We start from the raw sequence: 15,851 nt of genomic DNA on the forward strand, positions 1-15,851 counted from the left end.
GTAGTGTTATTGCAGAAAGATCTAGATTTCGCATAAAGACAATCTTTATGGGAACGGAATGGTAAGCCAGTGGTCCTGAACGTTAAAGGTTAGTATCGAAATTGGTGTTCTCAGGCTAATATTCGTTTATGTCCCGACTTCGGAATTCTTCAGGTCTTTTGAAGCATTATTGGGGGCAACTCACTATGAGTATTAGTGTGTGATGTGTGACTGGATTAGTATCTGAGACGCACAATGGGATTGTATGAGAGTTGCCGACAGGGGAGTAAAAGTCTTACGAACCTGCAGGTAGTTCCAGTTGTTTGGTAGGTACTGACTGGACTTCTAGAATGTGCAATTGTGAACTTAGACAAATCACACAAGGACGTTAAAACTACAAATAGAGTAATTGTGCATATGACCAATGAAGGACGTCCACAGTTATGGACGGTTAGCTATTTAGACCTCAAGTTTGGATCTGCAAAGTCAACAGGGATACATGGGGCTCTGATAAAAGAAACCGTAATCGTCGTTCCCAGGACAAAAACTTACAGCAATCGGATTAGTAAGATAGTTAAGTGAGTATTGTTAACCGTTGTGAGAAGTTTTTTCTAAAGAGAACATTTAGAATAAATTTAGAAGGAATTTGCGGTAGAAAACTGTAGATTATTGGGAAAGTTAGCAGATTAGAAGAAACGATTATGAAGGACTCGCAACCGGATGTTCGATGTAAATTTCCTGCACTCATATATGAAACGAAAGCTGTTCGACGGACTCGGTTAAAGTTATTATTATCATTATTATTATTTTAATCATCATCATCATCATTATTATTATTATTATTATTATTATTATTATTATTATTATTATTATTATTATTATTATTATTATTATTATTGAGTGAGAGAGAAGCGCATGCCATGGAAGTGACACTGGAGTAAAATATGTGAAGCCCAGTATACCCATCATGACTACCCGTCTGATAAGGGTACACCAGGCACATGTATCACAACCATATGTGTGCAACATGGGGATATCATATCAAAATAAACAGCGCATGTCCTTGCAGGTGGGGCCCAGTTAGAATTTTCTTCAGGTCGAGTGGTCCATGCCGTTCAAATGGTCCCTGAATAAGGTTTGTTTAGGGATGTTGAACGAAACATCTACGTTTCCAAAGGTGAATGATCTAAACCCCAAAGAATTCCTGGCTATGATACTCCCCCACAACTTCTGCTCGCGATCAGAGATGCTCATATCATCAGCCACGAAGGGACATGCTCAACTGGTTAAAATCAAACAACTAACAAGCAAATCTGTGATATTGAGCAGAATATTTGCTGTAGCCCATCTTTTACATTAAGATGAAACAATGAACATGATAACACTTCCAATCAGTTAAGATAGGAAGCAGCGAGAACCAATTTCTGGTATTATTGTAGTTGTTGTTGTTGCTGTTGTTATTATTATATTATTATTATTATTATTATTATTATTATTATTATTATTATTATTATTATTATTATCATTAAGGCGGTGAGCTAGCAGAATCGATAAAACGCTGGGCAAAATGCTTAGCGGTATTTCGCCCGTTGTTACGTTCTGAGTTCAAACTCCACCGAAGTCGACTTTGCGTTTCATCCTTTCGGGGTCGATAAATTAAGTACCAGTGAAACACTGAGGTCGATATAATCGACTATCCCCCTCCGCCAAATTTCAGTTCTTGTGGGTGGCTTTAATAGAAAGGATTATTATTATTATTATTATTATTATTATTATTATCATCATCATCATCATCATCATCATCATCATCATCATCATCATCATCATCATCATCACTATTATTATTATTATTATTATTATTATTATTATTATTATTAATTATTATTATTATTATTAGGCGGTCAGCTGACAGACTCGTTAGCACGCTGGACAAAATGCTTAGCGGCATTTCGCCCGTCTTTACGTTCTGAGTTCAAATTCCGCAGAGGTCGACTTTGCCTTTCATCATTTCGGGGTTCATAAATTAAGAGTTTTAATAACATTTAAAAAAAATATTTCCGCTTTGAGTGTAATATTTTCTCACTCTCCTGGTACTTTCCCTACTGGTAATTTGTTTCATCGCTTCATATTTTATTTCAACTGCCTCCAGTATTCCCAAATAGATTCATGACAGTTCTCAGAAAAAAAAAAGAAGAAAAATGTTGTAAAACCAGTAATAATAATAATAATAATAATAATAATAATAATAATAATAATAATAATAATGTTTTCTATATTTACCACTAAGGATTCACAAAAAACACTGGAGGCGATACGGTACAATACAATGTGGTGCTACACAGAAATATGTAAACAGTGAAATCGGTAATAATATAAATTCTAGCAACGAAAAATTCCCCAAAATAGGGGTACTTCCTAGTGTTAATTTAATCTACAGGCGCATGCTTAGAGCAGGCCCCATTCACTCGGACCATTTTTGCCACATTCATCTACCTTTCAATAAAATTATTGGGAGCAACACTTCCCTCTCTGCCCACACCTTCCTTTTCAAGTGAAACTTGAAAACGTTGTTGCAGTATCTGTCTTCAGTCCTTTCTATCTAGTTCACCACACAGCCTCTTTCGCTGAGGCTACCAGAAATAAAACACTGCCTGCTCTCTCCGGCCAAAGGAAGGTACAATCTCCACAATAGACTCAGTCGATAGTCGGATCCGTCCTACACTTGACAGCAGGTGTTCGACATAAACCCACAAGTCAGCAATGCTCAGGCATTGGATGAGAGCGTGCAGAGTAGTTTTGTCGCTCTGTACGCATCTCAGACATGACCGGCTAATGGCATTTCCATGCCTGTAGAGTTTATTCGAACTGGCAATGTTCCCTGGTCATGCTACCGGGAATTTCTGGAAAGTACCGATGAGATGCCTTTCCTAAGCGCCTCATCTAAGTTTCTAACTAAGTTTCCCTCTATTGTATTTCCTTCTATCTCTAATGCCTTATTCCAGAGCTCAACGGATACTTATTTTATCGACCCCGAAAGGATGAAAGGCAAAGTTGGCGGTATTTCAAATGTAAACTTAAAACCTGAAGAAATGTTGCTAAGTAGCTTGTACGGCACGGAAATGATTCTACTTGCTCGCTGCTTTAAAAATAATGATAGCAGTAAACTGCAACAGAAAATAGAAACAATTGAGGGAATACAACCTCCTTTAAACAACAATGAACCTCTCAATTGCCACGGTCGATATATGATTGCTTCTCTGCTAAATTTCTCGCTTTGTTTTTATGCTCGAATATGTTAATATTATTATCATAGAAATGTTTGGTAGCAGAATTCATAAACTGCGGGACAAAATGCCTTTCAGTATTTGCTTTCATCACTTTGTATTTTGCGGTCAAATCCTGCCATGCTCAACTACTATTCGTTTTTCCGCTCTTACTGAAATAAATGTCAGTTAAATATTTGTCGCTCTCCTCTCAAACAAAACAAAATAGCGTCAATAGATTATGTGCTTTACAGCCAATAAAACACAAGTGTATTATATAGCTGGCCACATGTTTGCATCGATGACTGAGTAGGAGCTATCACCCCATCAAGAAGTAGTGCAACACCCTACCAATTCAACCAGCTGTGACTCTTAAAACAGAAGGGTAAAGCTGTTAGAGCGATAGTTGTCAGTGATATCCCAGCTGTTACAGAACTGCTGCTGTGGATGATGATGTAAGAGTTTAATATCATGGCATCACATGTTAATGTCATAGGACTGTAATGTCAACAGAAACACGACTAAAATAACTGTGATGATATTTCAGTTTAGGTCTGATCGTACCATGTAGTTTGTTGGTCTTCGAAGTTCAAAGGTCGAAGCCTAAAATTATATTTTATATATAACATTGTTTACGCTGTACCCCACAACCTTGTAGCGTGTTCATTGTATTTCACTCTTTTGGCAGAAGCTTCAGATTTCTTTGCACCTGGGGTGGTGGTGGATGAGAGACCTTTTATATATAAAGGTAAGTGAGAGTGTGCATGCAATATCAAAACAGAAAACTTATTTTAATAAAAATTTTAATATTTATACAAAAAATGTCAAGAATCAATATACAAATAAATGAAAATTAAATTATTATCTTATTTATTAAAATTAAATTAAAATGAAATCAACAGAAAATTTTGTTTTGCCTTACAATATTTTGTCCGAAGCTGATTTCACTTGATTGTCTTAGTTGTAGCACTGCATGAGGTGAAGTAATAATATTATTTATTAAAAAATAAAAGTTTTCGTTAGGGCTCAATTCATTTAATGACAGCTAAAAGTGGCTTCTATTTACGAAATAAAAACACATTCTACGGGTTTTGATTTTAATAAAATAGCGAAAAAGTTGTGTTTTTATCGACTGAAATTCCCATAGTAATTTGTCATAATGTGGGCATTGCTACCATTCTTTCCTCCCCGAAAAAAAAAAAAAGAATAGAAATTGGGAAAATCTAGGTGCTATTTATGTATTTGTTGGTTTGCTGAAAACCTTATTGCAACCCAGTCTCACCAATACATAACCAAAAGCGAGTTGAATACTTTAATATTTCATTAGAGATAAGGCGGCGAGTTGGCAGAATCGCTAGCATACTAGGCAAAATGCTTAACAGCATTTCGTCCGTCTTTAACTCACTAAAAGAAAAACTGTAAATGTTAAGCATTTACAGATTTTAAAAAAAGCTTTGCTCAATGGGGCGGTCAAAAGGAGGGAGAGTTTAAAGAGCGTTAAACTGTGTCAAATCCATTGGAGTGGAGGATATCTTTCCAGTTAAGGCTAAAGTGCGTTAAACTGTGTCAAAGCCAATGAGGTGGGGGTTGTCTTTCCAGTTCGATAACGGAATCTCGAGTTTTGTTGGTCGGTGTTGTTCTTCAATCTAATAATACAAAGCCTACTCAATAATGCATAGTCTAGCTCTTTCTAAGATGCACCGCTTGATAGTGTGTGGTATATTTCTGTCCTTCAGGTTCCAGATATGACTTGCTAGCTTCGTGCTTTTCTTTTTCTCTGCGTACCTGAAAGAAGACGTAGTTAGTATCTAACTATGCTTATCTAATCAAGTGGGCAAATATCTGGGTTTCTGGAGCTGCATTTTGAAGCAGTCAACTTGTTTGACTTGCGTAAAATGATGATTTTCACACTGTTTGAGGAATATTCAGCCACGTAATTCTGAAGAGTAATTAACGTATGTCAAGCCTGGTCATTTGTAACACATGTACAGTCCAACTGATGGGATTCTAAACAATTTACTTCAACCCAATTTTACTCATCATACTTGATAGAGCCCAGGTTAAAATAAACACACATGCAGAGACATCGAACCCGGAACTTTAGATTAACCAAACGAAATTCATAACCACTCAACGACATGTTCAAATACACACACAAACACACACACGCACATACGCGCGCTCGCACACACACACACATAGATGCACATACATACATACATACATACATACATACATACATACATACATACATATGAATGTACATACGTGTGTGGAGGCGCATTGGTTCAGTGGGTAGGACAGCGGACTCATGGTCGTAGGACTGGGGTTTCGATTCCCAGATCGGGCGTTGTGAGTTTTTATTGAGCGAAAACACCTAAAGCTCCACGAGACTGTGGCACGGGATGGTGACGAACCCTGCTGTACTTTTACCACAACTTTCTCTCATTCTTTCTTCCTGTCTCTGTTGTACCTGTATTTCAAAGGGCCAGCCTTGTCAAACACTGTGTCATGCTGAATCTCCCCGAGAACTACTTTAAGGGTACGCGTGTCTGTGGAATACTCAGCCACTTGCACGTTAATTTCACGAGCAGGCTGTTCCGTTGATCGCATCAACTGGGACCCACATCGTTGTAACCGACGGAGTGCCACGATATACGTGTATGTATACGCTACATATACTCTCACACACACATACACACACATATAAAACATCTTAATTCGTCTAAATAGGAGGCATAATTATCAGTAAAATGTTCAATACACACACACACATAAACATAAACATATATGTATGTATGTATGTATGTATGTATGTATGTATGTATGTATGTATGTATGTATGTATGTATGTATGTATGTATGTATGTATACTACATTAAGTTAAACTTCAGGGCTGTGATGTCTACATGATAACTTATGGGACAGATTTTGAGAGCTCAAACAATATCACGCAAAACAAATATATACTTAATACGCACACACGCGCGGGCATTTATATTTATATATACATACATGCATATAATATATCCCCCCCCACACACACACGTATCCGTACATAAATTCATACGCAGACGTATTTATAATACATAAGCACATGTGTTTGTATATAAGTGTATGTGTGTGCATTGTTTACGAATGTGGTTTTCTTTGATATACGGATAAAGTAAACTACCTAACGCTTTGTTTGTGCGTAGATGTATGTAACTGGGATATATGTCTGATGTGTACATAAACTAAACTCTTTATCTACGTGTCGGCATGTATATAAGTCACTTTACACGTAGTTGACTTTCAGAAGTTTTTAGGTTTATGTGGCACATTGGTAAAGACCGAAGATATTCCAAGCAGTTAGTGCCGTACTTTCAATTTGTTCTCTTTTAATAAACTAATAAACGGTTTTATAGTTGCTTCAAAACCTCGAACCAGCTATTTTTTCAGTTACCCCTTTCTAAATGGAGGTCAACTGTGAAATTAAAGATATTTTATTAAAATTGCTTTTCTGCAAAACTTCTCTGATCTAAAAGAACTTTAAAATTTACTCTCTCTCTCTCTCTCTCTCTCTCTCTCTCTCTCTCTCTCTTACTCCCACTTTTCTTTTCTCTTTCTCTGTGTGTATCTTCTTCCTCCTTAATTCTCTTCTTCCCTCTCATTTTTCCAGTTATGTACATGAGCACACACATAATATGGATGGGTAGCTTCCGATAATTATTGCACGTTTTAAGTTTTCCCCAATATTAACACTTTGAAATATATTTTATTTTTCTGTAAGTTTAAAGTTTAAAGGTTTCTTCCGGTATATTTTTCTTTCCATATTCGCATCTCCATAAGAACTTATTTCCTCCTTCTTGCTTCTTTTTAACTCTATATCTGTCTCAATATCTATGTCCATGTATGTCTTTCTATTTTCATCTTCCTCCTTGTTCTCCTCTCTCTTTACAACACGCACACACACACACACACCACACACACACACACACACACACACACACACACACACACACACGTTTTGTGTTCCCAGCGATTTGTTAATCACTATTTTTCTATAGCAGTAGAGGCTAAGTTTACATTATTTACATTTGACAGATATTTGTCCTCATCTTGTTGTTAACACAACGTTTCGGCTGATACACCCTCCAGTCTTCATCAGGTGTCTTGGGGAAATTTCGAACCTGGGTTCTCATTCCAAAAGTTCGAAATTTCCCCAGGACACCTGATGAAGACTGGAGGGTATATCAGCCGAAACGTTGTGTTAACAACAAACAAGATGAGGACTAATATCCGTCAAATATAAATAACGTAAATAATGTACGTAATTCCTCATCTCTTGAAAAAAGAACTGAGGCTAAGTTTGTTTTAGTATACAATTGCTATTGGCTGTTTGCTCCTGATGACGCTCAAAGAAACAGAAATACGTATTTAGCAATTATATCACTGCTAGACACTTTTTGTCTGCAACTGATATATTTCGGTATTTCTTAACACTATACGTCTATTTGAGATGCTTTCTCGAGACAAATACCGAAATATATGCGCATATTTGTTTGTTTGTGTGCATGAGTGTGTGTGTGTGTGTATATGTGCGCGCGCGCGTGTACTAGAACGAACACATTACCACCATGATAACGTACATACCAATGATATTCGTTTCAAAATTTGAGACAAGGCTAACAATTTGGGGGTGCGGGTTAAGTCGATTATATTGACTCTAGTGTGCAACAGGTACTTATTTAATCGACCTGGAAAAGATGAAAGGCAAAGTCGACCCCGGCGGAATTTGAACTCGGAACGTAAGGACGGGCGAAATGCCGCTAGCATTTTGCCCGACGTGCTAACGATTCTAACTGTTCTCCGTCTATTTAGCACTGATATTGGTTTATTGTATACGGTAATACTGTAGAATAGGGAGAAATAACTGAAAGTTTGGACTTACTTCTGATCGAGCGAATCTATTATAAAAAAAAAACTTTCAAGCCTTATATACTGATCCTTATCATGAAGTACATCATCTATTGTGTTCTTTGTTTTAAGACTTTAAGAGAGATTTGGGGCTACTCTTTCTGACAATCCAGACGACTGTACCGCGTACAAATTCCCTCCTTTCCGTTTGTACCCAGATTTAATGTGATGGAGCAAACACCGAGTAAAATGTCTTCCAAACGTAATAGTTTCGTCTTGAAAGACTGATGTGTGCATAATTTGTATTTTTTCTTCTCCATTTCAACCATCCGTCTATCTATCTCTACAGCCTGCACCTTATTTTTATATGCATATATATAGTTATGTACTTATATGAGTAGCATATATGAAAGCACACACGCACACTCACATACATAAGCGAGACATTGGTTTCAAATTTTGGCAAAACGCCAGCGATTTCGGTGAAAGAGGTAAGTCAATTAAATCGACCCCAGTGCTTAACTGGTACGTACTTTATCGACCTCGGAAGGATCACAGGGAAAGTCGACCCCAGCGGAATTTGAACTTCAAACGTTAAGACGTACGAGATGCCCCTAAGCATTTTACCCGGCATGCTAATGAATCCACCAGCTCGCTGCCTTAACATAATAATAGTGAAATACACACACACACACACATACACACATACACACACACACACATACACACACACACACATACACACATACACACACACACATACATATCGATGTATATATTTTTATATGAATGTATTTAGCTAGCTATTATAGATTCTTGGAAATATTTATTTCTTTATTACCCATAGGGGGCTAAACAGAAAGGGGACAAAGAAGGACAGACAATGGGATAAATTCTATTACATCAGTGCATAACTGGAACTTATTTAATCGACTCTGAAAGGATGAAAGGCAAAGTCGACCTCGCCTTCTATAGCTTAGCACCTTATCTTGGATTGATTCATATCTTATCCGATTGACCGGAAGAAGGCTGTGGAAAAGCAGAAGCGTGACAGCGTCGAATAACATCCATTTTATAATTCTGTTCTGTCTTTAAATCGATCCAAGGTAACTTTATTTTTCATTTTCGAGGATTTTAGTATTATAAAGTAACAGTAAACTTCAGAGCGAGAGATTTATCAATATAAATAAGTCTTATGTGTAAATGGAATCATGAAAGAAGAAGAAGAAGAAGAAGAAGAAGAAGATTTGGAGGCGGATGAAGGGGAGGAGGATGAGGAGGCATTGGTGATGATGGTGGCGGTGGGGGAAACGACAATTATACTGCAAAAACATTGAGATCCTGTTGGGTGTGAAAATATAACGTCATCGAGTATGGCATTATTATTTTATAATGATTGAGCTTGTATGGATAACGAGGTCAGGTTCGGAAGAGTGGGTGAAATCATAAATAACTAAAGATGTTTCCATTCTACAAAATGAAGTGGCAGTTCTGACACTAACAAAATAAAAGCTCAAAATCCAACTTGAATTTCAGCTACTTGTCTTTACAGTACTGTCCAACAATCTTACTGCTTCGTGCTTACTTGACTCTACACCTGGTTTCAGAATTATAACGAAGAAGAAATGGAATTAAAAGTAATTTATGACAGTACGAGTGAATTTTTCCGGAGTCGTCTACCTGCTAGAAATAGCAATCAAAATATTACTAAGATTATGTATCTTCTCTTAAATAATGAGATATTCGATAATTTAGTCCCGTATGGGCGCAAGCACGGCTCTGCGGTTAAAACGTTTGCTTTCATGCCAAGTGGTTTCGGGTTCCGTTCCAACAAGCGGCACCATCGACGAGTGTCTTCTACTATTGCCCTGGATGTTGTAATTTGCTAGACGGAAACTATGTGAAAGTTCGTCATATACATGAAGTATAAAGCTTCTCTTACAGACTCGGCTAACAGTCCTCGTTGTAATCAACTCCTATGTGGACTGCATGTTTATTTAACCACATTACCGAAGTGTGTGTGCGTATGCTTGTGTATGGCGGTTTTTGTGTCTGTACCCACCACCGCTTGATAACTGGTGTTGGTTTGTCTATCTCCTTGCAACTTCGCGGATTGACCAAAGAGACTGATAGAATAAGTACTATGGTCGTTGTTTTCGTCTAATCCCTTTAAGACGGTGACCCTGTATGGTCGCAGCCCAGTGACTGGAACAAGTAAAATATAAAAGCACAAAAGATACTTTTAAAGGTAGCGGACAGGCACAATCGTTAGTGCATCGGATAAAATGTCGTGCGGTATTCGATTTGGCTCTCTCTGTTAAATTTTGTCTTTCAACATTTTGAAATCGATAAAATAAAGTGCCAGTCTAGTACTCGGGTTAATTATTTTTTTCTTTCTCCCTGGATTTTTATGTAATGAAAATGTCCAGCCTTGGTATATAATGTGACACTGATTCGGCCACAGAGTTATTTGAAGTGGACATATACCAGCGGAATTCTTAATCACTTACAGCGTACTTTCACGAGTATAAATTCAGTTGGTCGAACTATTAGATGCTTTTGTCGAAATGGACACAAAATCCACCACTAACGTTTAGATCAGTTGTTCTCAGCCGGGGTCCATATGACCCTTGGGGATCCATACAAGATTTTTTTGGGGTCTATGCAAGTAGAATAGTAAATAGTAGTATATTAAGGGTCCATGAAAAAATTTTGTTTTAGATTTATTTATTTCTAGAAACAGCAGTTTTTTTTTTCTCTTACGTTTTACATAGTTTAATCTAAAAAAGTTAATGAATGAAAAACAAAATAGGAATCCTGAAAGAAGTTTCTATAAAACTAGTTTTTAAACATCAAATAGTTATGGGGGTCCACCACAGTCATCAAAGAGGTCATAGACAAAAAATGGTTGAGAACCACTGGTTGAGGTAGATACTACGACTGACACGCCTTTGATTACTTGTCTCTTTGACTTGGAGCTAAACAACAACAAAAATGCCATTTATAACATAAATGAAGTAAAAAGGTCCAAATCGGTGATCGAAACCTATTCAGAGGCTTCTTTTAAATGAAAGAAGACCTCCCCACTAATTTGCGCTCTTCTATATGGTGGCATTGAACGCGGCTGGCTGCCAAGTTTAACTTAAACAATATAAATAGAAATCCTACGAGAGTTCACCTAACTTTACATTATCACAAGTAGCACCAGTCACAGTAATGTTTGCAATCCAGCTGTCATTCATATTCTCTCTTCCTCGCTCTCTCTCTCACTCACTCATTCCTGCCTCTCCCCCTCTCTCTTACTGTGCTGGTTAGACACCCTGCTGTTGTTTTATTAGTTATCGCCAAGTCTTTAGCCAGACTGGTAATATTTTATGTAAGATGATAGTTTTATACTTATCAAAACGACGTCACCAGAATATCACAGCCGTAAAACATGAAAATTCCAAAATTCTGGTATATTTCTGTCAACGAAAAAAGATAAAACTCTATCGGTGTCCAGCTTTTGATCTGAGAACCTTACTTAAAGTGTTACCAGCAATGAAACATCATATAATAAAGGATATCGCTTAACTGAAAAATAAAATTTAATCCAGTTATTAATCTGTTATTAATCTAGACGTTATACTGGAATCGAACTTCTATACACGCTGTTTGTCCTTATATGTTTATTTATTTATTTATTTGCCGACGAAACTTCGCTGACATATCTTAAAAGCCAGCGGTATTTATGTTGCTTTGAAATTTTACTACAGTAAAATGCTGTTTCCCACTTAATCGACGACAGATCTCATATTTTTCGTTCATCTTCTCACTCGACACATATGAAAGGCGATCCTATTCCGACATTATTCGAGGATTCATGACAATTCTATGACAACGAGAAATCAAATTTAGCAGTTAACGAAAAAAGAAACAAAATAAACATGTAAAACAAAAAAATAAAACGAGTGAAAAATACATTTTAAAAAATAAAAGACAAAGAAATGAAATATTCCCACCACCCAAGTGAAGCTGGTAACTAAGAGGGGGGAAAGAGCATCTATTTTTACTGTAATTACACATCATCATCATCATCATCAACAACAACAACGGCAGTAACAACAGCGACACCGAACAAATATTTCCACAAGGACCACAATTTCAACGACGACAGCAACAATAACAAATAAAAACATCTCAATCATCATCGCTGCAACAAAAATGATACCAACGACGACAACTTTTCTATATCGATAGAAGAACAGAAGTTGTACAATAATTTCAATGGAAAGAGTTGGGAATTAGAGACCCGGTGTAAGGTTTATACAGGTAGCGAGGGAGAGGGGTGGAGAAGTTCAGTGGAGAGAAAAAGGAAAGGAAAATAAATAAATAGACAAACAAACAAATATGAAAACAAAATCAACAACTTCAATGTGTTGGAATTAAAGACATAATCCGTGCTAACGGAGTAGCAAGTCCCAGAAGTAAAAATAAACACGAGATGGGCAGTTACACCCGACATTGAAGACGTCAAAACAAACAGCACCGACTAAACAGCTTAGAATGCAATGGTAGTGATGGTGGTGGTGGTGGTGGTGGTGGTGGAGGTTTGGGATGGTGATGATGGTGATTATGATGATGAGTATGAAGAGGGGGAGGAGGAACAAGAATAACAAATATTAATACTAATGATGATGATGATGATAATAATAATGATAATGATAATAATGATAATAATAATAATAATAATAATAATAATAATAATAATAATAATAATGATGATGCAGTACCAATGCCCTGATGCAGTACCATAAATGCCCTGATGCAGTACCAATGCCCTGATGCAGTACCAATGCCCTGATGCAGTACCAGGCAGTGGCTCTCATGGCTTCTGATCTGAACTGATTGGAAGTGTTATCATGTACATTGTTTTGTCTTGGTATAAAAGATGGGCTACAGCAAATATTCTGCTCAATACCACAGATTTGCTTGTCAGTTGTTTGACCTTAACCAGTTGAGCATGTCCCTTAGTGGCTGACGATATGTGCATCTCTGATCACGAGCAGAAGTAGTGGGGGAGCATCATAGCCATGTGTTGAGAGGGATTCTTTGGGGTTTGAATAATTCACCTCTGGAAACATGGGTGGTTCTTTCAACATCCTTAAACAACCCTTATTCAGGGACCTTTTGAGCGGGATGGGCTACTCAACCTGAAATAAAATTCTAACTGGGCCCCACCTGCAAGGTCATGTGCTGTTTATCTTGATATGAGATCACCATGTCGCGCACATATGGTTGTGATGCATGTGCCTAGTGTACCTTTATCAGACGGGTAGTCATGATGGGTATATTGGGCTTCGTATATTTTACCCCAGTGTCACTTTGATGGCATGCACTGCTCTCTCACTCAATAATAATAATAATAATAATAATAATAATAATAATAATAATAATAATAATAAGAAGAAGAAGAAGAAGAGGAAGAAGAAAGGAAAAGAAAACGAGATTAAGTGAGTTGTGGTAGAAACGAATGAGGAGAAGGTGAGTGGAGTGGCGAAAAATGAGGAAGCATTATGGTAAAGAAGAACAAGTGTTTGAACGAGGGTGGCCATTATCATTACATTAAAGTTGATGATGATGATGATGATGATGATGATGATGATGATAATGATGGTGTGGTGGTGGTGGTGGGTGGTGGTGGTGGTGGTGGTGGTGGTGGTGGTAATGGTAGTGATGACAACGACAAGACGACGATTACTCTCACCCTCAGCTTCCACCATAGTGTCAAGATGGCTCTGGAACCTGGTGCATGCGTTTTTCACTGTGTCCCTGGGAAAATCGTCGAACACCTCCTTCATCTTGGCCACCAGCTCGGCCTTTGTGTTGCAAGAGTAGCTAGTCAGAGTAGCTAGTCTTTGTCAACCGCACCCCACACATCCATGTAATCGATGAGGCTACAATCGAGAGAATTAGGTCAGAAATAGGGGCGGGAGAAGTAAAAATTCTCTAACAACCATTTCTCTTTCTGACTCTTTTTGTAGGTATGGCAACGACCGAATGCTGCTGTCACACATATGGCCTTCAGGGGCAACACCTCTCCAGCCTTTACAATGTGCGTAGAGCACTGAGCAGCCGTCATGATGTCGGCGTTTTGATACCCGGCGCAAATCGGTATGATACAGGTAACTCTTTTCTAATATTCCAGTTCTCCATACCATTTAACTTTTCTTCAGCTGCAACTTTAATCTTTATGCACTCCAACACCAATGACTGTTCATCAATACATAAAACTGTTCATGAAAAAAGCAGACAAAAAAATCCCCAAATTTAGCCCTAACAATATTAGGGCTTTCTATAAATTTAAGCAGTAAATAAAAAAAAGATGCGAGCATTTATAAAACGTGGAAATGCTTAGCGGTATTTCGTCCGTCCTCACGTTCTGAGGTCGACTTTGCCTTTCATCGTTTCGGTGTCGATAAAATAAGTACCAGTTGAACATTGGAGTCGATATAATCGAGTCATCCCATCCCCCAAAGTTTCTGCTCTTGTGGAAAAATTTGAAACCAAATTTCAAGCCTTGTGCCTATAGTAGAAATTATTATTATTATTATTATTATTATTATTATTATTATTATTATTATTATCATTATTATTATTGTTGTTGTTGTTGTTGTTGTTATTAATGCGATGAGCTGGCAGAAACGTTTGCACGCCGGGCGAAATGCTTAGCGGTATTTCGTCTGCCGTTACATTCTGAGTTCAAAATTCCGCCGAGGTCGACTTTGCCTTTCATCCTTTCGGGGTCGATTAAATAAATACCAGTTACACACTGGGGTGATATAATCGACTTAATCCGATTGTCTGTCCTTAATTGTCCTCTCTGTGTTTAGCCCCTTGTGGGTAGTAAAGAAATAGGTTTTTCGTCTGTCTTTACGTTCTGAGTTCAAATTCCGCCGTGGTAGACTTTTCTTTTCGAGGTCGATAAAATGTGTACCAATAGAACACTGGGGTCGATGTAATCGATTTATTCCCACCCCCAAAATGGCTGCCCATGCGGCAAAATTTGAAACCATTATTATTACTATTACTATTATTATTATTATTATTATTATTATTATTATTATTATTATTATTATTATTATTATTAAGATAGCAAGCTGTCGGAATCTTTAGCACGCTGGGCAAAATGCTTAGCGGCATTTCGTCTGTCTTATGTTCTGAATCCAAATACCGTATGTTGTATATATGTATATATTTGATGAGGCAAAGCATTTGTTATGCAAAGCCAGAAATCCGGGATTTGGAATTATCCAATAATTTTTTGCTAGTTTATTTTTCACTTGTTTCAGTCATGTGACTGCGGTGATGCTAGAGCACCGCTTTTAGTCAAACAAATCGACCTCAGGATTTATTCTTTGTAAGCCCAGTACTTATTCTAGCAATGTCTTTGGCCGAACCGCTAGATTGTGGAGACGTAAACGCACCAGCATCGGTTGTCAAGCGATGGTGGGGGTACAAATACACACACACACACACCAGCACATGCACACACACACATACACACACACACACACCACACACACACACACACACACACACACATACACACATATATAACAAATCTTTCAGTTCCCGCGTACGAAATCCACTCACAAGGCTGTATATATATACATATATATATACATATATATATATATGTATATATATACATGTATAAATGCACACATA

The sequence above is a fragment of the Octopus sinensis genome, linkage group LG4 (assembly GCF_006345805.1).
Source record: "Octopus sinensis linkage group LG4, ASM634580v1, whole genome shotgun sequence".
Classification (NCBI taxonomy): domain Eukaryota; kingdom Metazoa; phylum Mollusca; class Cephalopoda; order Octopoda; family Octopodidae; genus Octopus; species Octopus sinensis.